At 29.0% G+C, this 14538-nt stretch overlaps 1 protein-coding gene across 3 annotated transcripts in view; it reads right to left on the reverse strand.

Moving 5' to 3' along the window:
- LOC129942941 (bicaudal D-related protein homolog) overlaps positions 1-14538 on the reverse strand; it is a 31493-nt gene that overhangs the window by 14931 nt on the left and 2024 nt on the right. The gene's annotated exons all lie outside the window — the stretch shown is intronic.

The following is a 14538-nucleotide window of genomic DNA, read 5'->3' on the forward strand; positions in this document are numbered from 1 at the left end:
GATCTTATTGAGTATTCAATGTTCACTTCTGAAGATGTATACAAACCAGTTTCTTTTGCAGATCCATTCTCAACCAGGGTAAAAGTTGCATCCTTACCAAAACAAAAATTGAAACAAGAAAAAGGCTATTCAAAGTAATGATTCTTTATTGTATATAATAATATATATATATATATATTTTATTATAATAAATTACACGGAAGTATTTTTATAACAAAAACAAACATAACAAATTTATGAAATTTCATTGAATTAAATTCCATTAAATGTTTAGCACTGAATGTAGTTTCACAATCAAATATAGGTAACAAACCTTCTATTTCTGCGTCATCACATATAGTTTCCTTTTAATTGTCCTTGACAAAAGGGACATAATCGTCTAGAAGACTCCCTTCTTTCCCTGGGTATCTTAGATGGAAGTCAAACAGAATCTAAAAATATTCGAGTTATTAGAAATAAATTAAATTTAATTCAAACGTAAGTTAAAAAGGAACCTACCAAATTCGCATTAAAAAAGAAGGAGGCATATTTTTGAGAAATGTCTTCACTGTGATTGTTTATTTTCTTTCTTTTGGGCAAAGTTTTGAAAAGACGCTCCTTTATGGCGTCTTCCTGCTCCACAGCTAGACAATTTTCACAAAAATCTCTATCTTCCGCCTCTATGTCGGAATCATCGCTGGGTATAGTGTTTTGACTGCAGATTTCTTTTAAAATCTTTGATTTGCCGTATGTGCCCTCACACTTTTGTCGCTTGATGTTGGTGTTTTTTATTTTATTGAGCAGATAACCGGTGTTGGTAATATGATTATAGAATAAGTCCTAGGACGAAACGGAAAAAAAATTAAAACAGATAATAATTTTTTTAATATGAATATGTATATATGTACATACAATTCCGCCAATTTTGCTGTTGAGAACTTTGTAGGAAGGAAATAATGAAATTATAGCCTCAGCGCACGCTACTTTTTCTTCTTTCGAGGTGTAGTTGCCACACAAGCTCCGCAGATAATTAGTGGCACAGGCTACCAAAGCTCTGCGAGAAGTGTCCTTCAATGTCTTTGATTGCGAATATTCAGGCAGTATATGGCCGTGCTCGCTGGCCTTGCTTCTAAACCCTGATATTAAAGGATACAAATGACCAGAATTGATACAAATTGAATTGATTGAAAAAATCTACATAGTCTGAACAAAAACGACGTTTTCATACATACATAATTATAATGTGAATGTTTTGTGTGTGTATATGCTTGTGTATTCTTGTTTTCTTGTGTGTTCACAATTAAAAATTAACGTTGATACCTCTTTGTAAAGCTACTCAAAGTTCCAAAGTTCTCTGGCGTATTTTCTTTTTGATGTCAGTTGGAACTATCTCAATTAAGAAATAATTGCAGATTCCATACCTCTTTACAGTTGTGTCTAAATCTTCAATTAGGATCTCAGCCCCATCGCGATCTCTGATTGTGAAGGTTGATTCTATCTCTGGGGTAACTTTAAGAACTATTAGAAAAATGGCTCAAGAGTTAACGAAATAATCCGATTTGAATAAAAAAAAACAGTGTTATGGTTGCTACCGTTCCTAAGACTTTTCCCGAAAACTTTATTTTAACCAAATGATTGATATTGTAGGATGCCCTAAGACCCTGTCTACCAATTTGGAGGCTAAACGGACCTATATACTATATGGCGCCTTACACACCCGGCAGAAAATTTTACTAATATAGATACAATGTATTTCAAAACAATATTTTACGTACCTGAAAGTAAAATATCCGTTGAACTTACCTCCCTTGGACTTTCTTCAGACGAAACACCAAAACTATCACATTTATTTTTTATTTTCACAAATTAAACTTTTTTTGTTTTAAAATTGCGCACTTAACTCCATGGCGATACTTTTGTGAATGACGCAATACGTGTCCTTTGTTTGCTAGTTGATACAAACTTGAAATTAAACACGCGTGCATTCGTTTTCAATTCAGTTGGGTTATATTATAATGCAGTTATATTACAATATAATACAACGGAATTAAAATATAATATAGTGGTATTAAAATTGAATATAGTGGTATTTAAATCTAATACTGAATAACTAACATTTTAATTCTCCGGTGTATTTAAACACTTAAATATTACATTTTATATACATTTTTGTCTGCTTTGTTTGCTATTTAAATAGGTACATAGATACAAACTTGAAATTCAATATATATGTATTTGTTTTCAATAGAAATGGGTTATATTATAATGAAATTATATTAAAATATCATGCGAAATTCCAATTATTAAATTAAAAAAAAAAAAAAAAACAATATATGTAGGTAGTGAGGCTTATATTACCTTTATTACATTTTGTATAACTATTTCTCAAAAAGGAAATAAATGGAAATAAGGGCCAAAGAAAGACGATGTAATAAGAATTAAATTTTAATTTGCATGCATTAAAAATTATTTCTTCAAATTAAATTTTAATACCTAAATGTATTAAAAAAAAATTTAGGAATGATAAAATATAAGTTAATATCGAGTTAGATTCTAATCAATTCAATATTGAATTTTAATTTCTTTAAAGACTACGTTTAAAATAATGTTTTTAAATATTATATTTTAATATTAAAGGTTAAAATTTAATTTTTTCTTTTATATTTTAATATTAAAAGAATTATATTCTAATCCACTTAATTATATTTTAATATTTTTTGTATTACAAACTAAAAGTTTAATACAAAACTATAAGAATTTAATACAAAATAATTACAAAAAATCTTTAATATTTATCAAATATTAAAAAGTAATTTTTACTGTATTGTATACAGCTGTAATACAAGTGCTGTATTAAAAAACATCCTAAAATTTTTAACCGTGTATAAGAATTTATACAACAAAGAAAGTAGGAATCTATAAGCAGGATTGCGAAATTGAGCTATTTATCCAAAGTAGGTGTAGTCTTTTTCAAAACTGCAAATTCAAATGTTAGTATGACAGTGACAGCTTACAAATAAATGATGCAAACAGAACGTTTTAACGCATTTTCAAACTTATGTGTCAGCAACGCTTTTGTGGAAGATATTTTACTGCCAGGATTGGAGCGACCAACAGTTCTAAGCCGAATCCCAACAGCTAATTTGATAAAGTACCTTTCATGACAAGAATTACTCTTGGAGTATTTGTCAATTCCACGCAAGAGGCAGTACCCGTGGAAAAAACTTTAGATGGCAAGGGCAGGTATTGAACCCAAGACCTCTGGCATAACAGTCCAACGCACTAACTATCGTGTCTCGGGTATACTACGAAATTGGGGTATTATTTGGTCCTGTTTTTATACTTCGTTTTCGGTCTATAACTTGTCCCGTTATATTAAAATTCCCTAGGTTTGTTTTTATTATGATATTTACATCTAAAGTTTATATTATTTCGAAAGTTGAAATTCTTTATAATTTAATAATAGGAAAACGTAAAGTTTAAGCATCTTTCAATAAACGACGATAATATTTTAAATTGGCCCATCAAGCTAGTTCAGGACATGGCAACCTTGTATATAGCCTATAGGTAGTAGATAAAAGTATTATACTTTAAAATGTCAAAATCTAAAGAAATTGATAGTTTAAGACTCTGACCAATTACCTATTTAGAATTGTACAATGTACATACATATGTTTATAATGACTAATTGAAGTTGATTTTGAGATGATGATAGTTACCTTCTTTTAAGCAAGTACATTTTGTGTAGATGCAGATGCATTAAAACATCAATAATCACTTAATGAATTGTAGCTGTAGGTAAATGTTGTGTAATTTGCGTTTTTACTTACGTAGATACCGAATTTTTTGTTAATCATTTTGAAATATCGTAATTTGTATTAACGGTTACAAATGCTATAAGAAAAAAGTATTGAACGGATGTTTGTTTTTGGTTGTTTTTTTCTTGTTTCTTTTCTTTCCGCTGAAAAGGTAAGGTTAAAGAGTTATATCTTATAACCATCCATAATGATGTTATATTGTTTTTACGAGCGGCAAATGTGAATGCGCCAAATAAATTCAACATCAGAGTCAAACGCGTCGAACGGACGTATCAGTATGAACGTGAAAACGCAATCTAAAATTACGCATATATATGTACATCTTACCTTTATTCATTAATAAGATTGTATATACTTGTGTACATGTACAATTCAAAATGGCGTCAGAGCGCACTGAGTCATGATGCACGAATGTTTTTGATGGTGCGATTTACAAGCTACAAGGGCCTTAACGAAGCGTAAACATAAGAAAAAAGCATACAAGAAGTCTGTTGGTAGGTAGGTATATTTATACTTTTGAACCAACTACTACAACTTTTTGTATTTTGTCCCACAAGCCACAACAATTGTACTACTAAAAAAGCTAATTAATAAACCGTTGGTTTATGCTAGACTGCGTGTTTCCATTTGACATTGTATTGGCACAGTTGTGATGCTAAGAATAAAAGCTAAAAGTAAAGAAGATTTTAAAAAAACTAAGGTACCTGTACCTGCCCATAGGTAGATAATTTGATAGATAGTCATAATCTTTAGAGATACAAACAAATGTTGGTCGATTAATTAATGCTTACACGTGCAGCACATCCAAATACCAACATAAGTATGTTTACAAAAACATAAATTTGTAAAAAGACATCAATTTGTTGCCGGCGTAAAATAAATTAACAGCCTAAAAAGCTGATAGTTAGTGGTGTTACAAACAATACGCAGTTGCCAAAAAATTTTGTAAAAATTAATAAGAAATCTCAAACATTTATAGGTGATTAATAAATACGCAATTTATTAAATTTATTAAATTAGCAAATATTAGATCAAGTACATAAATTAAAAAGAAGTTCTGTATAAATATCAGAGTTCATATTGGGTGACGTCAAAGTGTTTTGAATGTTGAATACTACTCTAAGATCACATACCCAGGACTAAGAATCTTGAAAATTCCTTACTTAAATAAAAGTCAAATCTGTATGCAAGGCAGGATTTTACTTCGCCTTTTATCGGGATTGATTCTACTGCGGATGTTATGTTTGTCATCTATATAAATTTTGACTGTACTGCGTATGACTTTTCCAAAAAAACACTGTTAATGTTTCTGATTTAAATTTGCAAATAAGACATCAATTGATTGACAGTGCAAAGTGTCTAAGTAACATTTTCAAAAGTTTTTAAACAATTTGAATTTTGTAAAAGTGAGTTTTTCTGCTATGACACTTTTGTTATGAAACATAGAAAATCTTTATAATTGTTTTTAAGTTGGAAAATTAAATCTGTTAGCAAAAAGGACTAAAATCTGTTTATAAAAATAGCTGTTACTCAAAATCAATACTAGAATAACAGAAAAAAAGATCTTACTATTAACTCGGTAGGTTGAAGAGTCTATTAGTGGCTCCAAATAAATAATAACAACACAAAAACCAAAACAAAAGTTTTCATACGAAATATCTACATACCGTTTTTTTTCTTTATTTTCTTACTTTTATTATTATTATTAGTTGCTTATTATTTGTTTGTACTTGTTGTATTTTTTTGAGTTAACCACAACAACTGTAACAGTAGAAGTACAAGTATTTAATTTGAAGAACACCTTAGTTTGCACAGTGAGACATTAACAATTCCTCCCTAACTAAGGCATTCTTTTCAATTGCTTACTTTAAGAAATAACCACATTCAAACTTACATATTCATGAACCATGACCAATAAAAAGCTCTTAAAATAACAGTGAAAAACCATCACTGATTATTAAACCATTTAAAGGAAGACTTTCATCACTGTTGGTAAATTGTCAAAAATAAATATCTTAATATTTGTCTTAATTCAAGCTTAGAGTTAAGAAAATAATTAACTGTTTGTCCCATCTTTCATAGCTACAAATTAGTAAGGACGTTGATTTTGTATTATAATTTTTGTTTATCACTATCGTACCTAAATGAAATGTTTCAAAGCTAATTCCATCCTGGGTGTTTTGTTTAAAGGAACTATAAGGATTAAAAGGATTGTTTTAGCTTAAAAACCTTGCATTGTTGTTTTACTCATTCTATTTCAGAATATTGTGTTGTCTTTAAGGGTCCCTAAACAAATCGATTGGAAGTCGATTGCAACAAAAATGCTTCTTAAATGTTCTATTAATAATGAAGTTGCTTTATACTAAGATATACCAATTGCTACTCAGGATCTAGTCTAGAATCTTTGGAACGAAGATAAAAAAGAGTTTACTATCCATACCTTACCATTTAAGCAAATTGAATGTCGTTACAAGTAAGACCGTGTCTATGTATACAATATCTCATGTTACCGCGTTCCGTAAAAGAGAATCTATTTCAAGATGCTCTTTTATTCATTTCACAGCGAAATATTATATACAAGTATGTATATGCCTTAGTAGAGATGTTAACAAAAAGGAATTACAAATAACATTGTTGATTTAATGATTTTGGTTAGTTTGTACTTTTTGTTGAAACTAACTTAAAATTAGTCATAAGAAAAAACGCCAGTTGCATCATTTGTAATACATAAATGACTAAGGTGTCTCATCTTTTTATAAGCTTCTTGATGCCTCACAAAAGCTATTGCATCACTGTCAGAAATTGATGTTTAAATCAAAAGTTTAAACTTAGTGGATGTACAGAAAGTATTATTTAGGTTGTTGTTACAATGCATGTTATCTAATGAAGATGAACTAGATAACATTGCACTTGGTTTGACATTAAAATTAACCCCATATAAGCATTGGCAAGAACGTTTGTAACATTGCCTCATGAAATTGAATCTGTACTGTACTAAAATATTGCACGCAACTCAACATAGAAAAAGATTCTACACCGCAGAAAAAAGCCATCACCTGAATCTCACTGCATCTTCAATGAGACCTCATTATTTTTTTCAAGTACTTGTTTCTAGTTCTAAATAAAAGTCTACATATACTTTTTCGTAACTCATCTCTAGTATATAAGGTTAAACTTCGTGTTACCGCGGCCTCTTGTAAAATATTCCATTTCAAAACTAGATTAATATTTCCGTTTCTTCTTCATTAGTGATTTATTCTTGGTAGATATCTGAACGGAAACAGTTATTGTTTTTTTTGTTTGTTTTATTTTGATTCAAAATTGAAAGTAGAATAAAGGTTTTTATTGATATTGAGATGTTTGTGTTTTTTTTTTGAGAGGAAATGCATAATTTAACATCCAATACGCACTGGTTTAATGTAAAGATTTAAACTGCACAAGCTACTCCTTTCATCTTTAAGGTGTATTGATTTAAAGTTTTTGGTTATTGGTAAAGGTAATAAGAAAGCAATGTTACATAAATGAATTTAGTCTCTGCTTGATTACATTTTCATTTGTGGTTAATTATTTGTATGCACATGATAGATGCACATCAATGAAAAATGTAAATGTGAAAATGAAGATGTAGATTGTCGTAACATTTCATACAAATCTAGTGAAAAAGTGTTTGGCCGAAATGAGTTCCAAAACTATTTGACCGATTCTCAGGAAAGTTGTTTTTTGTTATCGTATTCAAAGAAAAGTGACGTAAGCCATTTTTTTTCAATAAAGACTTAAAAAATAATGCCCAATTTCTTGTAGACAACAATGATTGTTTTTAGATTTAATACCGTGAAAAATGTTCTCAATATATGTTTATTATGTTTTTGAACTTATACTAGATCCAATTTTAAAATAGAAACAGAGGCTGGGATGCGGCCCACACTGATAACTTCCCATCCCTACTGTCGATTTGTCTTGCTTACAATTTTGTACTTTTCGTGTTGGGTTAAAAAAAATGTCAGTTCAATTATTTAAAAAAAAATAAAATAATAAATATAAATTAAATTACCAACGAGATTTTTCATATAAGGAAATAGTTTAGTTTAAAATATAGTTTTGTTAAATAGATATTTAGTCGAAAACAAATTTTTACCAATTTTCGTAGCATTTCTTAAATTTTTACAAATTGGATGAATGAAATTAATTTGAGAGATAAAAGAACCGAACATCAATTTTTACCAAATTTGCGTACTATTTTTTGTAGATTTTATTTTGTTATGAAAAAACGGACTGTTGGATTTTTATAAAAAAAACTACTGAATATCGAAAACAATAATTTCTGTGAAATAAAAGAAGCTGGAAGACAATATGTTTAATTTTTGAAAGGCTATTTGTGTCGAAAGTACATTTTTAACAAAATTTAGTTTATTTTTTTTTGTTATGTTTTTATTCTTTGTAAAAAAAAACTGTTGATTAGATTTTTCTCAAAATTTTACTGAGTGTAGACAACAATATTTTTTAAAAGATAAAAGTAGTTTAAAGCCAATATCTTAAAGTTTTGAAAAAATATTTGGGTCGAAAATCAATTTTTACAAACTTTTATTACGATTTTTGTTTAGGTTTTTATTTTTTGTCAAAAAACTATCAATTAGATATTTCTCAAAATTTTTCCGAATGTTGAAAACAATATTTCTTGTAAGTTAAAATTAACTGCAATTTATAATCTTAAAATTTTGAAAAGATATTTGAATCGAAATTCAATTTTTACCAAATTTGGGTAATGTTTTTTTAGATTTTTATTTTTTATAAAGTCGATTTTTCTCAAAATCTTACCAGATGTTCAAAACTTTATTTTTCGGTGCACAAAATTGTTTTGAGATAAAATCATTATTCATTCGTAAAATTTTCGACGTGACAATTATTTTTCAGTTTTTTTGATTTATAAAAAAAACCGTTAATTGGATTATTTCGAAAAATATACCTACTTGTTTGGTATCACGTTACAATATATTATATAAAATTAAATTTAAGTCTCTAGCATTTTTGGTTCATGAGATTTTTAGGGTTAACCAAAATGTTCACCTTTTTTTAAACTGGTATGGTAAAAAAACCGGCGACGCATTTTTTTTGAGAGCCCTTTCTGCATCTACCTTATTATCTGTATAACAAAATTTATTTAAAGTCGATATCTCTTCTGGTTCTTGGGCTATGGACAACGAAAAAACGTACGGACGCACAGACATCTTTCTAAAAATCTTTTATTTCGACTCTAGGGACTTTAAAAGGTCGAGAAATGTGAAAATTTTCAATTTGACAATTCGGACCCACTACATTAGATTTGAAATAAGCGCCAAAAACCAAGGCTCGTGAGTAACTTTAATTTTCAAAAACTAAGTGAAGCTTAAAAGATTTAAAGCGTGTCTAGAATCCAAACGTTAGTTCTTTGCAAAATCAAAACTACAACTTTTTGTTTTGAACTAAGTCTGGTCTTACATTGGCCTGAAAAACCACATTATGGATTTCAAGAGAAGTATATTTCAAAAATTTGACTTAATGCAAAAATTTGAAGGTACAATTCTGATTCAAGACAACAAAATCCCTTGGAGAGGTCAAGGTCCGCCAAATAACTTTTTTTTTGAAAATGCTATAAAAACATCGAGTGTAGCTTCGGCTGTTGACAATATCCTCCTCTTCAATTTTTGTGAACAAAAATTCGTTCAACAGGCCCGATAACGCTCGTCATTGACTGTAACGGCCACACCAAGTTTATTTCGAAGAAAAATGGAACAATTATACCTCTGGTCCATAATCCACTGCAGTAAACAGTGACTCGTTTTGGGTGTATCGGCTTTTCAATGTATGCGTGCAGGTTTTCTGTGCCCAAAATGAGGCAATTTTGCTTGTTAACATATTCGCCAAAATGAGCTTCATCTGAAAAGATGATTTTTTTGGAGAAATCGGATCTTCTCTAAAAGTTATTCAAGCATTTTATATGTTTTATTCGTTTGGTGGAAGGATAAAACTAATTATCTGTCAAATCAGACATGACCTAAGTGTTACCATTCACGAAATAAGCACTAGGTAACAAAAAAAACGTTAGATGGCGGATCCTTATTAATTAATGTTTGTATCACGAAACAAGCTTCATTTTGTTGGCCAGTGAATTATTTAGGTTCAATGAAGTATTTCTTGTATTTTATTATTTCACCGAATGTATCTATTCTTTTGTGTACATGGGTTTGTTTCATTTTTTTTTTTAAAGTTTAAAAATGTATAGTATTCGGTCATATATATGTTCATATTACATACTTGTTGTTTCTTTAAAATTTGTTCACTTTTGGTGAGGCACGCGTGTTCTAAATGCATGTAAATTAATTTCCTACATAACTTAACATACAGTTTTATGTCTTTTATACAATATTGGCTTAAGCACGTACATATGTACATAATTCATATTTGCATTTAACTTAAACCATCTGCTAAAACCTTGCTTTTTTTTAAAACTTGAACTAGCCAGTATTGTTTGATAAAGCAAATATTATTTAAAAAGTATTTAATATTATATACCTATCATAAAAATTTATCAACGAAAAAGAGAAACTAAAATTCTCAAAGAAGCACCTTAAACGTGGAACTTTCTGAGTCATCTACCGCCAACAGTAACAAAAACGTATGGCAGTATAACAATAATAAAAATAACAAATGATTTAACGAATATACAAAAAAGCAAACAAATTTTGCAATACACAATTATCAAAGTAAAAAATTCCTGACGCATATCTTTTCAAATGATTTGTAAATATTTCTTCAGTTTAATAATTAATTACAATTATATACAAGTACCTATCTAAGACTATAGTTTGAGCATGAGTTTGAACAGTGGGGTGCATATTGAAGATACAATTCATACTCATGCGTCGCGTCCGTCGTCGGTCGTTGGGATCTGTGGTGTGATCAATTAAAATACAAATTTATTCAATCATATATTTGTACCTATAGTGCAAGAATTTCTCTTCGGATTCGAATGGTATCTAACCTAAAAGTGAAATTGCAACTTTTCATCAAAGACAGTTTGTTTTTTAATATAATCAAAAATCATGATCGTTAAAATTGGGTGCTTAAAGAAATTATAATTTGATTCATTTTGAGTTGAATGAACCAGCACTCAGCAGTCTTAACCTCAAGCTTCCCATAAATAAATTTTCTAAATGACAAAGCTATAGGTTGGTAATTGGACTCAAAAAAGTTGAAAAGTGAGAAAATGATAAAAATCGTACCCCTTACTTAAAATGCAAAATGATTAGTATAATAGACTTTCAAGGTCTTTAATTGGATCAGTACAGTTTGTTTGATTTTCCCTTAATACTTTTAATTATTTTTCTGTTTTACTTTTTTAAGGGGCATTGAAAATGTTCAAACTATTATTCCATTCTAATAAGCAAAACTTGTCATTTCCTTTTTGATCAAAAGCTTGCTGTTTTTGAACAAAAGATCATAATTTGGAAAGGAACTTTTTTTGGAGCTATGATAATATTGTATATATGTATTTATTTTACCTTTATTGTTATATGCACATAATATATTTAGCTACCTACCTATCTATATATGTAAATCCAGTTTATTTTGCAAATATACATTTTATAAAAACAAAATAAAACTGGTTAACTGGTTCGTATTGTGCTTTGTTTGTCCAGTATGTGAGTCATCAAAAGTTGGATTGGAGTGTGTTAAACTTAAGCTCTTTAAATGATCAATAAATAAGCTTGAGTAATTTAAAATATTCGCTTTCCTCAAGGTTTAGCAGTGATGGTGATGGGTTTGAATGGCGGATTTGCGCTTTCTGACTGTATTATGTTAATTGATGACTTCAGATTCAAGTTTTATTCGTGAGTTCGTTTGGAGAATAAATATTATATATATTTTAATTGTTTGTTGGTGAAAGATAATTTTTAATCAAAACGCCCACATTTTATAAATATGAACAAAATTATTAAATCAAAAAAATTTAACTCATACCTATAGCGAGACAAACAAATATTTGTTGTATTTTTGATCTTGTTCAGTTTTTAACCTCAAAATTATTGTACCTATACAGTGTGTGTACTGTACATAACCTATAAACTTAAAAATATATTAAGAATAACAATAACCTCCGTGACCAGCTCATAGTCTGTTTCTAACTAGCTTTCATACAAAAATACAGTTTAGGTTATGTTTTGCGGAGTCATATTATTACCAGGGACAAAACCTTGGTCTTATCCGTTTTCATGGCACGTACCTTTCTTATTATTATGTACCGGATGTATTACATTCAAGGATCGCTAATAATCTGCAGCAAGACAGAATCGGTGTAGAGGACCCCTTTTGATATTTTGTAAAGATGTGAAAATAACAGAAAGGTGCAAATATGATCTGATACTGGAATATTTATTTTGGTGCAATGTAAGCATAAGTAGTACCCGTTTCGTGATGCGGTTAGTGCGTAGGAGTTCTTAGGTTCTATCCCTGCCTGTGTTACCTAAAGTTTTTTTTCCGGGTACTGACTTTTGCGTGGAATTGATAAATCCTCCAATAGTAATTCTTGTCAAGAGAAATGCTTTTTCAAATAAGCTGTTCGGATACGGCATATAAACCGTAGGTTCATCCCTGGCGTGACTTGCACACAGGAATGGTTGAGAGTTGTATGTCACTAGGCGTCTAGGCCCACGTTCTCTACGGAATGTTGCGCCTGCTAATTTATTTTATAACAATGCAAACATATGACACATTGTTTAAGGGCATTTTTAAATGTGTTGTTATGTTATGTTCAAAGAAATCAAAATCAAAACGATTGAAAAATTCTAAGTGAAATACAATTAAAATAAAGTAAAGTTAAGGATACTTTTATCTTACATGTAAAATTGTTGCATTTAATGACAACCAAAAGAGACTATGAAAATAGCTAAAATGTAAGATTGTTTTTTGAGCGGTTGTCAAAGTAAAAGCTAAAAGCTAAAATTCTACAAGAACATCCTCCAAAAAGTGATTTGTTTATGAAATAAGTTAAAATGTTTAGTTTATCATGAGAATCAAAAATCAAAAGAAGCTATACGAGTATTGAAGGTGTTCTTTATAAATAATAATAAAGTTATGTTTGCCAAGAATGGAAGATATGCATATTTTTTTAAAGTTGTGTTTATCATCGTATTATTCACTCCATTCGATCGAGCGTGTAGAAATTTAAAATGTATTTGTGTACTTTCGTGATCTGTGAAAAGAACTTGATATTTAAGCATATACATATGTATATAGATAAGTCGTTTTTATTTATCTTATTTTTTAATGTCAAAAAATTCAAAAGCTTTTATCTTAAAATTTATTAGTCCAAGTGAATCTAGCAACAGATAAGGAAATACCATTAATGAAAGAGCGTCATAAGTTATGTATATGTACATATGAATATATTTGTTATAACGGCATTCAAGACTAAACCACACTTGTTTCGAACACGAATTTGATAAAGTTGACATTTTTAGGAGCAGGCTCTAATTAAGACTCTAATTAAAACTTTTATTTCCAAAAATAAATATGAATTTTTTTAACTTTATCTCCCCTAAGGTAGCAAGTTTTTAGTCTCTTATTGAAAAATATGATCTTGTTATCTACACTAAATTAAAAAATAAACTGAGGATTCAAATTTTCAATTTATTAATAATTGGCTTCTTACTCCCAAAAATTTACATTTTATATTTGTAAGGTATTATGAATTTTAGGTACCATTTTTATTTAATTTTTTTTTTATTTTTTCATTCAATATAAAAAATAGTACAGATAATCTTTCTTAACCACTTTACCCAACCCTGTCCTTCCCATCATAATATTCATAATTTCAAGACCAATGTACACCGATATCTTCTCTTAAATCCTTCCCTTCCTGACGCTGGCATTGTGTTTAAACGAAAAAATGTTAAGGTATTAATAACCCCTTGTGTGTCTGTAAACTTCAAAAATCATATTTCAATATTTAAACGGAATGATTAATGATTAAATTGAGTAAATTATTAAAAAGATATTTTTAAGAAGGTTTCAACACCGGAATTTAAAAAAATGTTGGTATATGAGTCCACAAGTGGATTTTAAACCTAATTTAAACTTTTTTTTAAACCGATGGTGGAATTGAGTAACAGCATGGTACTGCATTAAAATTTCGTTTGCATTTTTCCTTTGCCATTGGAATTTAAAAAAATTAAAATTAGTTAGACAATACAAATATTTGCAATAAAAACTACAAAAGACTTGAATTATGTACCCCTTGAAACCCCTTTCTAAAAATGATATAGGAACGTGAGAACATACAAAAACACATGGATATCTTTGATCAAAGTGTGTCTCGTAATTATAAATTATTATAACAATAAATAAACTTACTTTTAATTATTATTGATCCAAAATATGGGAAAACTTTCTTTCTGAAAAATTGAGTAAGCCTACAAAATGCTACAATAAATATTCGAGACTGTGTTACAATAATAAAATATTAAATGTATCTTCTTGTCATATATTTATAAACATGGGCACGGTTGACACTTATTTAACATTTATACATATCGGCATACATATATACATTTGACATTTATGTAAATAATCATTCCCTTTTTAAATATATACGCATCTGCGAAATTTTATATACCTACCTAAATACATTTTCGTAAATGTCGGTTTCATGAATGGGAGCCATAACTTAATTCCTTTGAAATGGACGTTCCCATTTTTTGTTTTT

The sequence above is a fragment of the Eupeodes corollae genome, chromosome 1 (assembly GCF_945859685.1).
Source record: "Eupeodes corollae chromosome 1, idEupCoro1.1, whole genome shotgun sequence".
NCBI classification, from domain to species: domain Eukaryota; kingdom Metazoa; phylum Arthropoda; class Insecta; order Diptera; family Syrphidae; genus Eupeodes; species Eupeodes corollae.